Genomic DNA, 21,811 nt, shown 5'->3' with positions numbered 1-21,811 from the left:
ATAGCCATCAATGCACTGCAACTATAAAGGCTCCAGTGGAGGGATGGAGGTGCAGGGGGCAAGTAGAAATTTTTAATCGGTCCAAAAGTGCGTATAACGTACGTTATACTGAGTACCTTGGAGATGGGGATTCTAAGGGGTTTGCTGCCGTGAAAGAAATGAATCCCTATGGCCCAGACTGTGAAATCAGCAAATTAGAAATGTCTGGGACATGTACAGAAAGGGATGGGTACTAGATTAAGAAAATTGAAAAAATGAAAACAAACATTTAAAAAACTTAGTGACGGTAAAGGTTTGGGTGGCAAAAAATAGGCTATCTAATGCTGTCATTGACAGATTTCAGACCTATTATGGCCTAGCCAATAAAGGAGAAACACTGACAATGTACAGAATATGGTAAAAGACATTTGGGCCATGTACTATCACAAGCTGTCTACTGATGATGACCCACACCATGGACTATGCCCTAAGAGTGAAACTAGTTGGTGCGGCTACCAAAAGTCTATTATAGGAAATAAAATTATTCCCATAAGAATAGTGTACCAACCTGCATTATGGAGTTTATCAAACCTGTGTTGTTTAAAAAGCCTAACAGATAAAGAGTTGTTGAAGAAATGTCTGCACGGGAAGACCCAGAACCCGAATGAAAGCGTGAACGCTGTGATTTGGTCGAGTTAGCCGAAAAACCGGTTTGTCGGACTGAAAACTCTACATTTTGGAGTTTATGATGCTGTGTCATCTTTCAACGATGGAAACATCACTAAGTGCAAAGTCATAAGTAAGCTAGGCATGGACATAGGGAAACACACCATCAACACACCTTCAACAGCATGAAGAAAATGGATGAACTCCGAATACAAGCTTCTAAACGGAACTCTCGTCTGAAATGAAAAAACAAGCAAGGCAGAAGAAAAGACAGATCAAGAGAAGGTTGGAGGACACTGAAGAAGATCCTGATGATCCCAAGCTATGGAGCTGGCCTGTTTTATGGATGCCCAAGGTACTGTAAATAAAATATTTTGTGTTTTCTTCTCTTTTTATCTCAGTTTTCCGAAAACTATGTTTTTAACAACTTGGTGCACAGTTTTCTCAGGAACTACTGCATATAATTGAACCAAATTTTTACCACTTATTCTAAACATACTAAAGCACAATTTAACACAGGAAAATAGCATTATCTCTTTTTGTTCCAAATTTATAAAATAAAACAACACGTTATATTTAAGAAAAATATAAGTAAATTTTAAAAATTTAATTAAATTTTTATTAGTGGCTTTATTTTTAAAATCCTTGTGTTAAAGTGTACTTTCATATGTAAAGAAATATATGGTAAAAATTTGGCTCAAATATCTCCAGTAGTTACTGAAAAAACTGTGCACAAAAATTCACAGTTACCATGGAAATAATACAACATTAGTGCTCCCCTTAAAGTTTTTCTTTAATTCACGCATTTTTTCTATATTGTACATCTTTTCGTGACCATCGATTTGATTCTCTTTAGCCCATTGTCTTAAATAATTTAGTTCTTTATTATAAATTTCTTTGTTCTTCAAATGATTTTTCGAATTGTAATGACGAGTATAGTGATGTTCAAAAATGTCTTTTTTGCAGTATGGACACTCTATCTTTTTCCGCTCCATATTTAAAGAGCAAAAATTTGTAAACTAAAATTTTTGAGAAGTGGTGATTTTTGTGACAACTTGACACAAATCAGCACAATTTCTGGTCAAATGTTTTCAGATTGTTCTATTTAAAGAGCAAAAATTTGTAAAATTAAATTTTGAGAAGTAGTGATTTTTGACACAAAATCAGCACAATTTCTGGTCAAATGTTTTCAGATTGTTCTATTTATTATAGAAAAATCTTTTAGTTAAAAGATTTTTCTATAATAAATGGCGGCGCTGTTACAAGAGTTGAATAAGGTTGGTGAACTAAGATTCAAAGAATATAAGAAATTAGTGGAATTGGAAAGAAAAAAAGAAACATAGAATCTTGAATTTGGAGAAAATGAAAGATAAATTCGGGTTTACAATAATTGCCGAGTTGGAAGATTGTAAAGTACACTTGCCGAACAGATTTTTGACTGTTTTGGATGAGAAAAAAATTAAAGAATTAAACAAAAATGAAAAATTACACTTGGTTGTTACTGGAAAGAAGACTATTAAAGATAAAGACTGTGTTACTATCAATTTTGTAGAGTAGAAGATTTTTCGTCGTAGCAGACATTTCAAATAGATTGATTTGACAGCTCAAGAAAGTAGAAGCAAACAGCTATAGATTCGGTAATTTTTCATTCGTGAGTTACAGATTCGTTTATTGTCCTTTAAACAGTATTTTTCATTGATTTACCGTCTGTCCCAAAAGTGAGCTAGAACCGCCTTACTGTTTGATTTTACAGATTCGTTTATTGTCCTTTAAACAGTATTTTCCCTTGATTTTCTGTCTGTCCCAAAAGTGCGCTAGAACCGCCATATTCATATCTACTGATAAGTAATATGTAACACTAATTCGTCAAGAAATATTTTTTGTTCCGCCCTTAACATTTAAAAATAAACTTTTTAAATCCTCAAAAGGCCGCGATCATGGTCGTTGACTTCTTACCTTATATGCCTGTACAACAGTTGAAGATTATTAATTATGAGGAAATATGGGAAGTTAAAAACTTATAATTTTTAAAAAACTACTTATATTTTTTATTAGGCTACGCCCATATGGAGATCATATCCTGTTTTGCATATATGTGTGATCTTTATTTCCATGGGGAAAGAAATATTCATTCATTTATTCCCTATCCCAGTGTAAGGACCTAGATGTGCTCTCTTCCTGAGAATTTATATAACTGTAACTTAAGCCTTACGATTAGTCTATTTCTTAACATACAATAAGTATTCCTCGTTACCATGAAAACACAATTTTAAAACCTAATACCTTTGAAAAATGTTTTAGTACAGTTGCATATTGAGTAATTTTACTCCTATTTGAAACGTACAAAGTTAACACAGTTTGTATTCAGTCTTCTTCCGAACTATCTAATACCACGTCTGTACCTGTGTCGCTTTGGCTGGAATATTCATCAAATGGATAGGTAAAAACATCACATTTTTCATTGAATACAAATCACGTAGATGTTTTCTTGTATGTATGGCTGTATATTTTGTCTGAATTTTGATGTTAAATAATTAAGCCTTGAGTTTTGATGGTAGCAACTCACGACTTTGACTTATTAACCTGTAGAACAGCAGAAGTACTATAACCTACTTATTTTACTGTATATTTAGCTATATGCAATTATTATATGGGCACCAGACACTATTCTACATACATGTCCATTATTATCACTACCGCTGAGGCAGTACAGTTGATGAAATATTTGCATAAATTAAAAAAAACTTATCACTCCACAATGAAGTTATACATGCGATTGTTTTGCATTGTTCACAATAAAAATATATGTGTATTTCTTCAGATGTACCTAATTTTGGCTTTTTATACTGCACGAAAGAGAAGATAGTATAGTAGACACAACAAAGGAAAAGAAAAACTTAGAAGTGTAATAATAGACACTTTTCACTGTTAAATTGGCGCCACCATTGCTTGTTGCCAGAACCTGTTCTAAAATTTCTTACTTGTGATATTTACTTTGAAAAGTATTTATTCACTTGTTTAATTTTTAAATGGTATGCCACAGCCAATTGTTAGATTCAAGTACTCAACCAGGTTCTTCAAATTGTTGGGAAAGTTTATCTTAGAAAAATAGTTTTGGGTGTTAGTTGTAATGATGGTCGACATAGGAAAGTATGAATAGGGTTAAATATATGATATAATAATTTGTTTCTAAAATTATATTTCTTAAGCTTTACACACTAAAACTGAACTCCAGGCAAGTAAATATATTTTTAATTATATTTAGACGTTTCACTAACGATTTTCTCTCCCTTGTAATTGCCTGAAGTTGATTAAATTATGACCTAAATGTCAGTACTAAGTATAAAAAGCCCGGAAAATGTATAAGGAAGGATTCTAGTTTTATATTTTGTATCCCTTTCGATGTTGTGTTATTTTGATTCCACTAAGAGTAGCGTGGTTGACAATCGATTCTTCAGGTCAACCAGTAAACTCAGATTGATTGTGTCATGTATAAGCTTTATGTGAACACGCGTAGCTCACCCTGCGTTGTAACTGTACTATCTGATTCCACTAGACAATATTGTTATTGCTGTACTATATGTTTATGTTAAAAAGCATTGCAGATTGTGTTGGATTAAATCTAAATATACAAAATTTACAAGCGTTACTTTACCTCATGCCACTTGCCAGAAGCGAGGTTGTTTGGTCAACCTAAGAGTGTCATCGGGCATCCACTAGGTGATCATAGTGGAACAGAAGTTTAGAAATCAATAATGAGTTTTGGATAATTCAGCTATCATTAAACTCCAAATAAAGGGTAGTCTGAGTCGGAAATATATATTCAACGTCACCAAACAAGAGAAAAGGAATGCATGTGTTATTCGCTGCAAAGCGCTCACAGCTTTTCCTCAACCTTCTCCTTTATAGCAGAGATTTGGGATAAATGTAGATTTGCTCCAGTGTCCCTAAGAAAAGGCTGTTCATCAATATGTCCTTGATACAGAAACTTCGGAATTACATTAAGGCGAGATCACTAACCGCTAATAGTGATCCCCTGATTTTTACCGAGACATTGATGGCCTACTGACAGGATTTTGTACACTTACCGGTTAAGTTTCCAAATCTCCTGTGATATTGGTACACACGATTTCGTTTTCCACTTCTGAAACTCAAATAAATATTCAATTACGAGTTGGTTCTCGTCTCGTCTCCTTTGACTTCACCAGGAAGTCGGTAATGGTAGTAGCCCCCGCTACTTGTAGTCGTGGCTAACTTCCAACACAGCATCAGTGAGAATAGGACGAAAATTATTAACAGAGGATATTATTAAGTATATTTAATAAAAGGAAAGATTCCATGAGGTTTATAAATATATGAATTCCATTGTTAGAAATTTTCTACAAAAACGGAAATGTTTTCAATATCCAGTCGTTTTAATCGTTCTAAAACGACTGTTTGTTGTGGAATGTTTAGCACTAATCTTATCGGTTTACTTATTCTTATCATTTATATAGAATTCTTATCATTCCTAATATTAATTCAAAACTATCTATAATAATATTGATACATCTCTCAAGTCACCACATTGTGCACTTGAAAGATCGGGTGGAATTGGATCAAAATTCTACGTCAAACCTAACATTTTATATGGGGTAATGACTATATTAATATTACTTAAATTGCAACAGAGAATAGACTATATTGCCTTAAAATATCAACCGCTTTGTTGCATAAAATACTCTTTTCTTGTTTAATAAATCTACACGGATTACAATAATAATTTCAAATTATATAATCTGAAACATTAAACGGTGTAACCAAGTAATTTACTGTAAAGTTCAACATGTCTCAGTGAGAATTTACAGATCTACATTATTTTCTTGTTGAGGAAGTACATATTGTCACGTGACGTAACCTACGTATATCAATTAACCAATCTAATAAGGGAGGGGATTATTACATGGTAGAAGGGTGATGACCTGCCCAAGGACTGGCCCTAGTATCATGCAATGCTCTAACCTGGGTGCGCATAACAGTGTCACTGCAGCCATTGCTGTTGGTTCTAGTAACAGTGATGAATGCACGGTAACTGTTTTAAGCACAGGCAGTCCCAATCCCTGCCAAGGTTGGTCTTTAGATGTTTTTAAAGTAACATTTTAATAGATCTCATACACATTTCCTTCCTGACATAATTTCAGTCTGTAAAGTTTTAACTGACGGTGATTTGACATTAATTTCTGACGAGTCTGACGGATGGTTGTTTTTAATGTAACGTTGGTATGATTTTGTAAACTTTATTCTGCGTATCTTTCAGGCTTGGTTTACTTATTCTGACTTTGTCTTTGCTTTGACAGTAATTTGCTTTAAAATTGATGAGCATAAACAATGTCAACTTACAAAAGATAAGGGATGCAACTGACCAAAGCAAAATCAAAACCAAACATCATTTGTTTCACAAAATAGTTTTTTAACTACCAAAGTAACATCTAAATGTTCTGAACAAAGATTGTCTACCTAAATGACTTGACTTACGTAACATAAACGTGTGATGGATTATATGTTTCAGTATTTTTTTAAATGTAACAGATTATTTTATTGTTTTGAAATTTTCCCAATTGATAGCTTTTTTATGTGAGGTTTATATGTTTTGAGACTATAAAATAGTTTTCACTTAAAATATATGCTTAGTTTTCCTATAAATATTCGTAGTCACAAGATCCAGTAGACTCTACACACGTTATATGACGCATTACTTTAGAGACGATAAAAAACTTTAAATCGTTTGCAACAGAATAAGGTTATAAATATAAACTGTTTTTCATTAGAGGAATTGAAGTGCGGCCGTATTAAAAATCACTGGTAATTATAAATTTTCTCACATTTTAAATTATTTTATTTAAAACGTGCAGACTCATTAAAACATAATCTCGCTTATTATGTCTTTTGATAATCAGGCATTTTACTGAGTTCAAAATAGAGAACAAATGTAAAAGTAGTTTTTTAGAATCTGAAAGTAGTATACTAAGGTGAGTCTCCCTTTATATGAAATATATTAAGGTAACCTGGTTGGATCAAATGGTTTCTAGACTTGAACACTAACACTAAACTAAACATGAACTCATATTGAACTGGAATTTTAATTAACTGAATAATAGCTTTGCCGATCAATCAGGGGAATATATCTACAACAAATTAACCTACTGACTTGAAGTGCGTGTCCTTGACTGGATATAACTCGTTCTATCCTTAGAGAAGCTGTTTCCATTATATATAATATTTAAGTATTAGGATTTTTTTACTCACTTGTTTATTGTATACTTCTAAATTCTGTTATAGAAGAAACGCCAAGAGCTCAGTTATTCATTACTATTCTAATATTGCTTAGTCAGTTACAAAAGAATGTACAAAATATTGCACTTCAACCATATATGTCATCACAAAAACTTTCTCCAGAGTGTTTTAAAAAACAAAACAATGGCAGACAGTGTTTATCACGCAATTAACATTACGTCTCAAGCCTGCCTATTGTCAATAATTCCAACAATGTCTGATGCGGAGCATACAGTGAACGTTGTATGAGTACATGATATTACGTACATGTATGTAGAGTTTCTAAAAATTACCGAAGTGAAAGTTCAAATGCTTTATAGAACTTTGCTACCGTATACATGAAACTTTGAGCATAATTTAAACAAATATAACTAAAAAACGTATATAGCACTTGATTTTCTTGATTATAAGTTCTTTCCCTTGTTTGAAGGTTATTTTTGACGATGGAAAGATTCTGAAGGAAACAGGATTTTTCTGGACATTTGCCATCGTTCAGTAAAACAAAAAGGCAGTAACATTGATCATATTGGTATGACTTTAGCGCGTTACTCATAGAAAGTAATTTAAATTAAACGCCAGGCGTTACAATGTTAACTCCCCACAGTAGCAGTCCTATTATTGCTTCTCTTCATGCTTAGTTATAAGAGTATACAGTATATATAACAAAGCTATCATAATTGTCTTAATACAACATAATTTAATTTAAAAAAATATTCTATATTTACAAATACTTGGACATTTCTGGTTTAACTTTTCATGTGAAAAAAAATTAGCAATTGCAGCAACTACAGAAACTTTTTTTACTAGCCAAAAAATCTTTTTTTTATTATCTTATTTATAAGCAGTTTACAATGTAATTCACTATTACGAAAACTCATATTACTAATTGTGAGTCGATATTACAGTAATACACAGTTTTTCTCGTTTTTTTGTACGTCATAGATCCAGAACAGCACCTGGCTATTTTCGTCTTTAATAAATGAGACTTTAAGTGATGGTGAAAATATTCCTTGCAAAATCTCTTATTTTACCCTTCCCCACTAAAGCATAATTTTGGTTGGACAAACATCTATTCCAATGTATACAAGAAATAACTGTTTCTTCACTCTGTCCGTGATAAAGAGACGGCGGATTGACATTAGTGTGGGTTTGATAGTGATTCCCGGCTCGTTCCCCGAGGTCTGGCAGCGTCCTGACAGGGAATAGTGCATTTTTGGGCTTGGTCCCGAACCTCCAGTGACACCAGCACACACCGTTTCGATTTCGGCTGCTGGAGTGAGAACACGACCGCAGATTAAGACTCGACCGTGAGTCGGACTGGTGATTACGGTGCTCATGACGGTCTGCCTTGACATCAGTCAATTCTTGTCTCAGTGTGTTAGCGACCTCACTTATCTTTGTCAAAATCATGATTTTAGTTTCTCCATCAAGACTATCTACATTGACAAAAATTATTGCGTAAAAATGTCACTGGTCACTTTTTATGTCACAGAATAGCCACGACGTTTTATCAAACTATAATAGATATTTTTTTCTTTGAATGATACTTCCATCAGACATTTGAAGAAACCTTAATACCACTTAGTTTAAAATATGTCACATATACTATTTTTTTTTTTAATTTTTCTGAGCAAAAGCAAAAGTTAAACCTGTGCTATCTCTAGCTTAGATCCAAAGTTCAACGTCTTAGACAACTTGGATACTGGAACTTATATACATATACATTCACTTTATATCACTTCAATATTATCTATGCTAAGTATTAGTTTATTAATTTAATAATTATGTTTTGATTATTAATTTGAAATCATGTTTCAGTAGGCTATATTTCTTATCCTCAATGCGGGATGACACAGTACCGTAAGTATATGGGACAATTCAGGTGTAAATTTAATGCCATTCTGAAACTACAGTTTTAGTCAAATTTCAAGGTATTATAAGTTAGCCTACTAATTGATGTCGTATTTGTGATTCGAGTGTTTTGTTCTGATTATTTTCAGGTAGCTTCGGTCCTGCGTCGGCTTGTCGTCCCCTCTTTGACATTATCACGTAACACTATTCCACGTGTGTTGCAAAATACACAAAGTATGAATGATGATTGAATGGAAAAGTGTGAAAGTATGCGTGCGTGTAGAACTACATTTAACTACAACAATAACTCTCCACTACACAACATTTTAAGGTAACTAAATTTATATGCTAATACTAGACTTAAGTTTACATATTTGCTCCATGAATATACTTAGAATTAAACCTATTTATTTATTTAACGTATATTTCTATAATTAAATTGGTTTTGGAAACTCTATGGTTTACCATGATACACTATTTCATGATGTCTTTTCTCATTGTTACAGGGTGATGCGGCCAATGCGGCAGGAAGTCGCCCCACTCACACTAATACACACACTACACATACACAAGGTAATGTATTGTTCTACTAAAAAGTTTAAATCAATTTGGTTAAAATTGTTGTTTCAGAATGGCACACTTATACTATTTGGTTCAGTATATGCTTACATGAGAATAGTTAATAGTCTCAATAAAATTAAAATTACTCATGACTTTAGTAATATATTGGTTAATTAGATTATAATATAAATTTGAATCACTAACATAAATGAATCGACGTCTTCCATACTTCACTTGAAAATAAATAACCTGTTTTGTTTGTATCATTCCCTATTAATTTATTACAGATGAAAGTATTGTAAAACAGCAGTGATTCAGTTCAAATAAAGGGTTTTGTAATTTCTCTCTTAGGGTTCTCTTGAGTTATAAATTAGGACTCGTAACTAGTGTGTTAGTTTCTGTCTCACATATATATATATATATATTGTGAGACAGAAACTAACACACTTGTTACGAGTCCTAATTTATAACTCAAGAGAACCCTAAGAGAGAAATTAATATATATATATATATATATATATATATATATATATATATATATATATAAACAATATACATCTATATATTAAATCTATAGATTAAACCTATTCTAGAAACAATCTAGATAGCACAGCAAACCTGACATTTTGTTTTTAATTTAGATAATATACAATGCATACTATTCTAATAATGTCTTTTATATTAAGTCAATCTATCAACATTTGAATGTTATAAAATACAATTTTTAATTCTTATAGTAAACATTTTGTTTAAACGGAATTCGGCATTTTTGAATTTTAACTTATTTGGCATTTTTATTTGGCATTATAAGAAAAGAATTTACTTATATCTTTAGTTTTAACAGTATAATTTCCTTACGTCATTATGATAATAAAATATATTAATACTGTTTCGAGTTGTGGACAACCCAACAAATACAGTTTGTACTTACTACAGTGAAATCTAAAATCTCTATTGATCACATTATGAAATGATTAATCAGAATGAATGTGGGATTAATGATGATTGTTTACATTTATTTAAAACAGCAGTTAACCTCCTGTGTCTATAAAATTGAACAGCTTGATGTATCAAACAAGACAGTAGCAGCAATGCTTATATCCACGCAAATGCCAAGAGTACAAACAACCTTATAAGTATAAGATCCTCGTACATTCAAGTCTAGATCAATACTCTAGACGACAATGGCTCTGTGTCAGCCCGGCCTCTATTACTGGTACTTAAGTCTAATTATCACATTTCATTATTTCATAAATGCGAAACGCCTCTATTCTGCATCCAAGAGATAAAACACGATTCTCCAGAGTACTTTTTATTTTGTAATGCTCTAATCGGATTCAACTGAACTTTAATATCCAATTGAACTAAAAATGGTTCTATCTGTATGTCAAATTAATATTTTGAACATGAACTCATTTATAGACTTGACATTTAACATTCAACTTTGTTGTGCTACACTAAGTTCAATGATTTTGCATATCTAATCATGGAAATGTTATTATAAGCGTCGTTGCTGTCCAGCATTCAGGAGCATGGCAGTTTTTCTTACGGTACTGAGGAGTGATTTTTTTCTCTTGAGTTTGTTTAGCTGCATGTAGAGTTGAAATTTTGCATGTAACCTCAGCGAAATCAGTTACGCGGCACGTTGACTGGCTTAGGTTACTTCTCCCTTGTATGATGCACATTAACGTAGCTACCGTGCTATAATGCGTACTAGTTGGTTACCTCAAACATTTTTTAAGTACTTCACCCAGTCAGGGAACTCTGTTAAAAGAAGCTAAGCTTTTGCCATATCTTAGACTGATGCAAACGCCAATCGACGACAGTACCCAAGTATATGTTGTGGCGCAGGCCTGCTGAACATGGCCACCTATAAGTCTAACGAATTTAGTTTCGGCCATGATAAAAAGACTGACGAATAAAGATCAAAAACAAGGAAAAAGGATGTTTCGTTGGTTTTTAATACACAGGTAAAACAATTAATAAGAACGGACTGCCCTTTGGTCTTTATACCCCAAAATTAAATTCTAACTAGGGCTAAGTGGAACCGACACCCCTAATTAAAGTCTCTACGATCTTACTGTCAAGTGTTATTACCCAGACGGACAGATAGACGGAGATATTAACTTTTCGTTGACCTTTGAACCTAAATACCAATAAGGTTCTTCCTTGGACTACGAGGAACCTACAGACAGACGGGTGACCTTTAACCGTATGATCTAAAACTCAACATAATTCGTACTTGCTCAAATATGAACATATGTAACAAGTTTCAAGTCGCAAGAATCTTCTTACCAGTTATAGTTATCGCGTAGACGGACGGAGACATTGACAGACAAACTGACCGGCGTACAACAACATGATTGCAATAAGACTATTTTGAGTTCAATGTATATAGGTTTTGAGGAAAACTACTCTTTGATTAAAAATTCTGCAATAATAATCAAGAATATATATCAACAAAAATGAAACGTTCACATAATGCCTCTGAGTTAAAAAAACGAAGAAAACTTATTATCTGAGCGCATCAATTTGTCATATTAGAACTAGATATGGAAAATAAAAACGTTGTGAGCATACAAATGTAATAAGACTTCGTTAAGAACTATTGCGCCAAATTAGAAGCAGTGTTGTTTGTTACCGGAACCTGCTCCAGACCTACCCACGTGTGGCTAGTTACATTCATAATTACTTCTATCCATTCCAACTGCACTAACGTGATGTACATTTTTATGTTTCTATTTAGAAAGAGTATGTATGAGAAATTATAGTTTTCATTTAAATGTAATTAAAACATGTTTTAATGTTGTTTTGAAATATTTTCCTATCCTGTGTTTATTACTACTAATATATAGTTAATGAATTGAGTAAATCTAGAATTGATTAGCCAAATAAAACAATTAACAGTGCTTTCACGACTCTGCGTTACACTAAAGAAGCTTAGTGTAACGTAAATTTGTAATCGGATTAATATGAAAGAACTAGTGCACGTTAAATTGAATGTCGAATACAATCCTTATTCTTAAGGGACTTGTAACTTGTAAGTTCAGACAATACTCTTCAAACTGGTAAATAACAATTTTATATTTGTTGCCTTTCTCTTAAATTTCGTTATGTACATTATAAACACTGTTTTGTAGACGACTGTACGGTTTTAAAAGTATTGCTCTGTATATTGCAAATGATACTGTCCATTAGTAACAAAACAAACACGACATCATCAGTGCGAGATCGGAACACAATCAGTTCATGCGGGAGTTATAGTGAACGTGATCACTTTTGTGTAAAGAAACTACGTTGTGCAATACTGATCTTATGCATAAGTAATTCAGTTTAATTGACAGATAAGAATGGAAAGTTGGTACATTTTAATGCTTATACACTGTATGCAATATTATTAATTAAGACCTAACAAGTGTAGTATTATTTGTTATCGTATATCGTATCACTTCTAAATAGAGTGCATATTTATTATAATCATATATAAGTCAGTATGTATGATTGTACGAAATAGTTGTTTTTATTGTGCTATGTTTACAAATAATGATGTGCTTGATAGAAAATATATTTCCAAAATTTAAGAATATGCATTTAGTGACAGGTAAAGTAGTAATATAAATTTCAGTCTCCTTATTGACAAATAAACGTTACGCTATATACTAAGAATTATAGATTCCTCCCGAGCATCTAAATCATGATCTTGTTTGAGCCATCCATCATATATAGGTATTGTGAAGGATCGATAAATCTCATAACCACGTGAGCAGAATATGCGTGTCTTCTTACCGCTGTTGATCTCCATCGTGAAATTATAGTCCCAAGAATTTTTCACTGTATTTTGTTATTTAGTTCAGTAATGTTTACTTACAGTGATCCATACTTATGGTCTGATCAAATATACGTTGCATCAGTCAGTTAAAACATTAAATTAAATATAACTTCTTTGGAAATATACATAGTCCCTCTTCCTATAATAAAACCAGACTGGATTTGCTAACTACTATTAAAAACAATAACATGTAGTGATTTTTAGAAATACAATGTTAATTAATAAATATATCCGTGGTTATCTAGGCATCAGTAATTTATACAGAGATCTTTACCCAAGCTGTGATCAAACATGTAGTGTAGCTTATCAGCTCATGTATTGCTTTATTAAATCTTAAATTTACAGTGTTTAAATCATGGTCCATGGTACTAACAGAAACTTGTACTCGGTATAGATCAAATAGATGCATTTTAAATTATGGTCCATGAACATCTATGGGCCTCGGCTTCGAGCTATCGAAACTTTATAATTTGGTCTTATGAATAGCTTAAAGATGTTTAGCAGCGGTCTTATTGTTTTGTATCAGGTAAACGTGGAAATCTTATCTTGTTATTAAGATCCTAATCGAACATAAATATTTAAATATAATAATAATGACATATCTTAAAAGGTAGAACAGTATTTGTAACTCAACAATCCAAAAACATATATAATAGTTTCTTTATTTATATGATTTAAATTAATACCGAGATTCAAATGTTTTCTTTTTATCTAAACAGACTCGTATTATAAAAATACTGTTTTCTAGCCTCAGTCTACTCGGACAGAAATAATTATTAAACATTACGTAATCCGAAAACCCAAAACGCTGTTATAATGTATTTAAATTGTAACGGTCACTAGGTAATGTTGAGAATTTCCGACTCTACATTAATCTCTTGTCGTGTAGATCCACATTGTCTACGGTAAATAGCAGCACATGTGTCGTAAACTGAGATATCCCAATTAACCAACCTAATAAGGGAGGGGAGTATTACATGGTAGAATGGTGACGACCTACCCAAGGACTGACCCTATAGTACCACGCAATGCTCTAACCTGGGTGCGCATAACAGTGTCATTGTAGCCATTGCTGTTGGATATAGCAACAGTGGTGAATGCACGGCAACTGTTTAAATACAGGCAGTCCCAATCCCTGCCAAGTTTGGTCTTTTAAAATTTTGAAGTAACGTTTAATGGATCTTATATACATTACTTTATAACATGTTTTCTTCGCCATTTATATTTATATTTTCAAGAATCATAAAGTGTGATGAGCATAACTTACCAACTAGTTAAAAGGATAAAGTTCTTTTATAAAAGTGAAAATCGCCGAGCAAACATTTTGCATTTTGCGCCATAAAAAAGCTGGCGCAAAAAGAATGTGTGGTGACATAACCTGAATTCTTTGTTTGAAGGTTATTTTTTAACGATGGAAGGATTGTGAAGGAAACAGGATTTTTCCGGACATTTGCCATCGTTCAGTGAAACAAGAAATCAGTAACACTACGTTTCGAGATCTGCAATCTGATCTTTTCTTCAGATAAAGAACTAACCTAATACATAATTACTAACTGGGTTAAATTATTTATTATATTAATAAAATTATATTGTTTCACTGAACGATGGCAAATGTCCGGAAAAAAATCCTGTTTCCTTCATAACCTGAATTCCGTCGCAATCACTTACACCACGCTGCGTCTCACTTCTGAGAGGGCTTATATAAACATTACATCGCTGAATTGAATTACAGAGGCCTCATTTCGCTCTGGCGTTTCGGCTAAGAGAAAGGGTTGACCCCTTCTTAAAACCCTAGTACTGGAGCAGCACCGCAATACAACTTCTCCTGAATTTTAATATTATAGACGAGTCTTGTTTAAGATTTCCCATATCTTCAATATCTTCCAGTATCGTAATTTTGCAATCGTGTACGATTATTGCCACTCGAGGAGTTCATACATATCGGCTGATGTGATCAATTATAGTTACATGAGATAGAGTTATATGGATGGAACATTAAAACTGTAATACTATGTTCTACATGTGTATGTTTTACATTATTTTTAAAGAGACAAAATATATAATATGCTAAGTATATTAATTGAATCTGATCCCTCATCAGCATATGACGGTCAATAACAATGTTACTAGGGACAGTGAAAGATTGTGTTATTTACTAGATATCAACAATTCTTGCATGTACTATCCGCAAGTGTGACAAAGCTCGTCTGGGGCTGATCTCGTAACTGTGTCAAGAATATATTTGTTATTATGTTGGCGAAAAGTTTTGTAACCCAATTCTTATAAATTCCAACATTTCCAACCCCCCAAGTTTGCGATACGCATTTTCATCATTTTAATTCATAGTAAAATGCAGTAAAATAATCCTCTAAAAACAATATTTATTCCACAAATAATTTTATTCCATAATCCTTTCTTATAACTCACAATAAACGAAATAGGGTCACACATAGTTGTTTTTAATAATTACCTAGTTGGAAATTTAAATACGCTATATCTTAACAGACAATAATTTATACCTCGTTACCATGAAAACACCATTTTAAAATCGTAATATTTTTAAAAAGATTTCAAAGCAGCAGCTTGCTGATTCAATGGAATTTTAGTTAATACGAAAACATGAAGTGTGAAGTTAGCAGTGTTCACATTCACTCTTCTAAGGACCTGTGACCTTGATATCACGCCTGAGCCTCTATCCTCTCTGCTGCAATATTCTTCAAAAGGTTAAGTCAAAACATCACATTTTTCATTGAATATAACTCGCGTAGATATTTTGTTGCATGTATGGCTGTATATGTTGTCCGAATATAGCTTGTAGCATCTTTATTACATCATCTTATTACAGGTAGAACAGCATAACTACTATAAGTTACTTATTTTACTGTATATTTAGCTGTATGAAATTACTTAATGGACTACTACTCTACATGCTTGCCCGTTCTTGTCACTTCCACTGAGGCAATACAGTTGATGAAATAGTTTCGTATATTGAAAACATATATTTTCACAATTGACAGGTTTAAATCGAGACATTCACGCAATTCTTTCGCATTCAGTACAATTCAACATTTACATTAGTTTTTGAATTGTTTGTTGCCAGAACTTGTTCTAAAATTTCTCACGTATGATAATTACTTTGAAAAATATTTCTTCTCATGTTTATTATTTTAAGTGGTGTACGTCCAGGAGCACAGGGCCAATTCCTATTGTTCAAGTACATAACTTCGTGCTCGAAATAGATTGGGAAGTTTATCTTAGGAAAGAAGTTAATTATAATTATAATTTTTGCGTGCTGTGGAGGTGGTCAAAAAGGAAGGGTATGAAAATTGTTAAAAATATATAATAACACTGTTTTCTCAAATCATATTTCTTTAGATTTATACTTAAAACTTACCTTGGACGAATAATATGTTTTAATATAAGGAAGGATTATCGTTTGATATTATTAACTCATCCGAACCTGTCCCATTTTATCTTCTACCAAAAGTAGAGTGTTGGACGATCGATTCTTTCAGGCCAAATACTAAACTCATATTGATTAGGTGTTATTGATAAGTTTTATATCAACAGGCAACGCTCAACTTGCATTGTAACTGTATTATTTCATGCAAATATACAGTGTTAGAAGTGCTGTAATTGATGTTTATGTTTACAAGCATTGATGATAGTGCGTTCCTATCTGGATTAAATCTAAATTTAGAGGAGATTACAAGCGATAACAGAATCTCATGCGAAATAAAGCAATGCCCTAGCTATATAAGTTATTTCGTCAATAAATTTTATATTCATCGGGTTCTTTTCAAGAAAACATGATCCAAATTGACTTTCTTAATTATGGCAAGTTTAAATTTCTCATTCATGTACCATGATATTTTATTAGCAAATACTTATTATTTTCTGACCATTAAATTTGAATTATGTTTCAGGCTACAATACTACTCATCCTAAACATGAGAAGAACCAGTACCGTAAGTATTTGGGACATAAGTGTTTAATGTCATTCTGAAACTGCTGTTTTAGTCAAACTTTCTAGGTTTTACAATATTCACTTTAATAGTATTAGTAAATAGACAGCCAAAGGATTTGTTTTATATTATTGTGATTCGAGAGTTGTGTTCTAATTATTTTCAGGTGGCCTCGGTCCTGCGTTGACCCGACGTCCTCTCTGTGACACTTCTCATCATATAACACTTCTTCAAGTGTGTTGAAAAACACGCAAAGTATGAAAGTTGGTTGAATGGAAAAAAGTGTGAATGAGTGAGTGCGTGTAGAACTACATTTAACTACGACGAATAATCTTCACTACACAACATATTAAGGTATACTAAATGTATTTGCTTATATTAGACTTAAGTTTTAATATTTGTCCTGTGAATATACTTAAAATTAATAATATTTATTTAATTAAGGTATATTACTATAATTATATGTATTTTTGGAAATTTTTGGTTTAAAATGACACATTATTATAAGCTATTTTTACTGATTGTTACACAGGGTGATGCGGCCAATGCGGCAGGAAGTCGCCCCACTCACAATTATACATACACGACACATACACTAGGTAATGTATTGTTCTAGTTAAAAATTTTATTGTAAGTTTGACTACAATAGTTATTTCAGAATGGCACAATAATGTTGATTGGCTGATTACATGTTTGTAGAGAATAGATTTAATCTTAATATAATTATAATTACTCATGGCAATTGTTAGTTCTTGAGTTAAATTAGTTTATCTTACTATCTTAATAGTGATTTTTATGGACCTTTAAAATATTTACTACATAAGAGTCATATGTAGTAAATATTAGTCATGTGAACCATCACCTATTGGACGTGAACAATCTCTAACTGTAATGAAAAGATAATTCTTAAATCCAGAATGCATTTAGAAATTTTGACTTTCTCAGAATTATTAAAAAGCCATCTAAAACATGACCTATATTGTATCTTTCTTAAATCGTAATCCTACGTCATTTCTTATAGATGAAATATTTGAGTTACAGCATTGTATTCTTATAATAGAGACGTTTAATATGATGTATTACTAAACCTCTTCTCACATTTAGGATTTTCTTTTGACTCTTAAAAGGCGTCCCCATGATACCTTTGATATTACAGGAAATGTATACTTACTTTATGTACTATATTTTAAAACATGTCATTGCTTATCATAATCGTTCAAAATATTAGGCCGGTACGTGCAAGGCCAATACATTTTAGTGTCAAAAGCGGAAACATGGCCTCTTGAATTCCATATTATTATATTTCTATGCACACATAACCAAATTTGTGTAAACCATAGCTCAATTGATTATAGAGATATGTTTAGATCATAGCATACATCTAAATAATGGTATACAAAATATAACATAAATATTATGTATGAAATCTTAGCGGTATATTTTAGTCTTTCTTGTTAACATCGTGGATTTGATGTTTTATCTCATTCTATCGGACTTGGCCGTTTCCATGCCTATCTGACCTGGATTCTAAAACGGAAGGAATCCTAACTTGCATTTTAATATATAAACCGCAACTCACTTTATCACTGTCTGCCTAGCGATTCTTCACAGCAGTGTAAGCTGGCTTGATTCCTCTGTTGTTCCAGTATACAGTTTTAAGTATATTTATCATTACGGTTCTATTGATAGCTTACAACAATACATCCATAGATTTTGTATTGTGTGGGTGTTACTGTAAAATAAAGGCGTCTCTTTTTCTCTTTAAATAACCACTGCTTCACAATAAAACACGAGCCTACCCAGCTTTCGGTTTCGTAATTAAAAAAACCTATTCAAACGGAGCACACATTTTAACTGCTTTAACCTAAATATAACAATAATTTCTAATTGTTATACTTGACACTTGTTCACAAAAATCACATGTTTTAAATATAGATGACAGTTCAAATCCTATCAAAAGGTAACCTTGGTAACTGAATAACGAAAATCACTGTACTACCCTCAAATCGCTGCTAAACGTAAAGAAGAGAATGAAATATTCCGTATAAAGAAATCTATAATTCCCAAAAATATTTACAGTAAACTAAAAAATATATTACTTTTGAGTCTGGTGCAGATAATATGCTATCACTGTTAGTTCCATTTTGTATCTGTATCTATTTCATCTGTTAAAAAACGTCTATAATCAATTCTGATGATGACCCTGATTTAATGAAATATCCAAAGAATTGTTTGAATAGAGATAAGTGGGAGAGAGGTAAGTTTACTATAGTAATGGTAACAGTAAAATATACTATTAATTAAAGTTTTATTAATGACATTAACTGTATCGGAGTTACCACCGGACGTCTTCCGGAACTCCAAAATGTTTAATCATAGGATATGAGATATCAATCCTTATATATATCCTTAATAAATAATTTATTTTAGATTCTTTAATTTACTAAAAGTTTTTAACTCCAAAAAATCTAGATATAATCTAAATATAAAACTTTACTCAGATGTTTACGATAAAACTATAAATGATAGCTATCTAAATTTTTTTGCAACCTTTATATACATCAAAAATAATGTTTAATCTGAGTATATCCAAGTAAATTTAATTAACAGATATGCAGAACAAGGCTGTGCGAAGTTACACTGAGGACTGTACCAGGTGTCCGCCATGACAGTGTCACGTGACACCTAGCTCGGGTTGCAAACCAATCACTTTTCTCTCAATTTTTGTTTCTTAATTTCACAACTATGAAAGTTTTCGTAGCATTGATATAATGTATTTCATATTTATTTCACAATCCTAGTTTCATGTATTTTTTGGAAATAGGACTATGCTATTAAACTCATATAGATAATTTTAATTACCTCGTATATTCTTTGACCAATAATCTGAAAGGAACATTCAAAGGGCGATCCAAGCGATGACTTTTATGTGATGGGAATATTTCAAACAATGAATAGTTTCTTCATTTTAAGTCAAAATAAAATTGTAAGTAATTCTATAAAATATTGCTACTTCTAGAGTTACAAATCAATATATTTAAATAAACGTCAGTGACTCTGGTGATTTCCTATAGAGTTTGCTTATGTAGCGTATATTTATTGGCCGAACGTTATTAAAGCCTATCATACTGGAAAAATTTAATTTCTGTCCGTCCGCAGGATACGCAAAAATGAAATGAGCTAAGACTTAAATACTGCATGCAATTACATTTAATCGTGTTAGAAAACATGAGGTTTAGCTTAATACTACCTTCGTTAATATATAATAAATAAAGGTTTCGGGATTATTTTATAACTTATAATTAATAGACATCTTTAAAATTCAATAAATCTCCTGTTTTACTTCATTTTGTGTTAATAAATATAGGATATACTTTTAGTTCTTGTTTAAAATTTTTAAAACTTAAAAAAACAGTATAGAGGAGGGATTATGTCAGTACCATTTGTTTTACGCAGAACAGGTTAGACGCAGAATTTGAAGGAGAACGTTGAATTTAGCTTCAGATCAGCTTCCTCTTAATTAATTGTCTGGAATCTGACGTTTCCACAGATATATATATATATATATATATATATATATATATATATATATATATGTGTGTGTATGTATGGTATATGGTATTTTGAGGCATGTTCCTTTCAAGATATCCAGAAATAAGACGGCAAATAAGGTCAAAATGAACCCTGTTTCGATAACAGAGACACATACACATATACTGACGTAAAGCCACTAAGAAAAGTTTAAACTGGAGAGGATTGTTGATATTAATATACCACAATCTATTTAATGCATATCAAATAGGATAGTCAGACATGTATTTGCCCACTTTTAATTGGAGTCGTTGGACTGGATTAAGCTTCTTGGAGAAGAAGGTCCCACAACGACTGCAAGTCTTCTCAACTTGTGCTTCATTCCAGCTCCTACGGAGTGGTCACACATGATAGGCCGCAGCAAGGGGAACATCTGGGACCTCCCATAGGCGCTCCCATAGGCCTTAAATGCTTCCTGTCCAGAAATTGTGTGCGTAACTTTTAAATTTCATCTTCAATAGGTCATGCAGTGGGCTCTGCAGCAAATTTAGCCATGAATCTTCGGTTTGGTTACGACAGTACGCCTTGTTTCTTCTCAGCTAACAGTTTGGAGTTCTTTCCGGAAACAAAGAACTTCACAAACTTTAACCATACGGTAACCACAATGCACTAGATGGAGTTCATCAAAATGCAACATGCAATTTGGACTTCGATGCCACAAGATTATCGACAATGGAGGCATATCAGGAAACAGCCTCTAAAACACAATATAATAAATAGCTGTAAGCTCTGTAATACACAACAGTGTCTTAAGATCATAATAAGGAATTTAAAGAGGTTAGTTAGCGTAATAATAGGTGTCGGGTATATCGATACGAGAAACAGGAATTGTATGGTAAGCAAGTGCAAAATCTTTGTAGATAAATAGAGAGCACGGTTCAAGAGTGTGAAAATCCTGTGTGTTGAGAATCGGTTAGCATTCGGAATAGTTCTAGAGTTATAAGCTCTGTTTTATCTACATGGCCTTAACTCTGAGTCTTTCTTGAGAGTAATATGTGAGGAAGAAGACCAGGCGCTCTTTAAAAGTTTTACGATTCCCGTTTTAACCGTATCGTCA

General features: G+C 32.4%; 1 long non-coding RNA gene across 3 annotated transcripts in view; it reads right to left on the bottom strand.

Annotated features, from left to right (window-relative positions):
• Positions 1 to 21,811, bottom strand: part of LOC124370576 — an 82,169-nt gene that overhangs the window by 22,908 nt on the left and 37,450 nt on the right. For 2 of the 3 annotated variants that reach the window (XR_006923195.1, XR_006923194.1), the window contains exon 5: positions 20,928 to 21,451. The exons of the other annotated variant lie outside the window; for it this stretch is intronic. This is a non-coding gene — a long non-coding RNA (uncharacterized LOC124370576). Of the gene's footprint in view, positions 1 to 20,927; positions 21,452 to 21,811 lie in introns of those variants that run through there. 3 annotated transcript variants of the gene reach the window in all.

This window comes from Homalodisca vitripennis, unplaced genomic scaffold (assembly GCF_021130785.1).
Source record: "Homalodisca vitripennis isolate AUS2020 unplaced genomic scaffold, UT_GWSS_2.1 ScUCBcl_317;HRSCAF=2048, whole genome shotgun sequence".
NCBI classification, from domain to species: Eukaryota; Metazoa; Arthropoda; class Insecta; order Hemiptera; family Cicadellidae; genus Homalodisca; species Homalodisca vitripennis.
The sequence above is the reverse complement of the archived record's forward strand: the minus strand, read 5'-3'. Positions and strand labels throughout refer to the sequence as shown.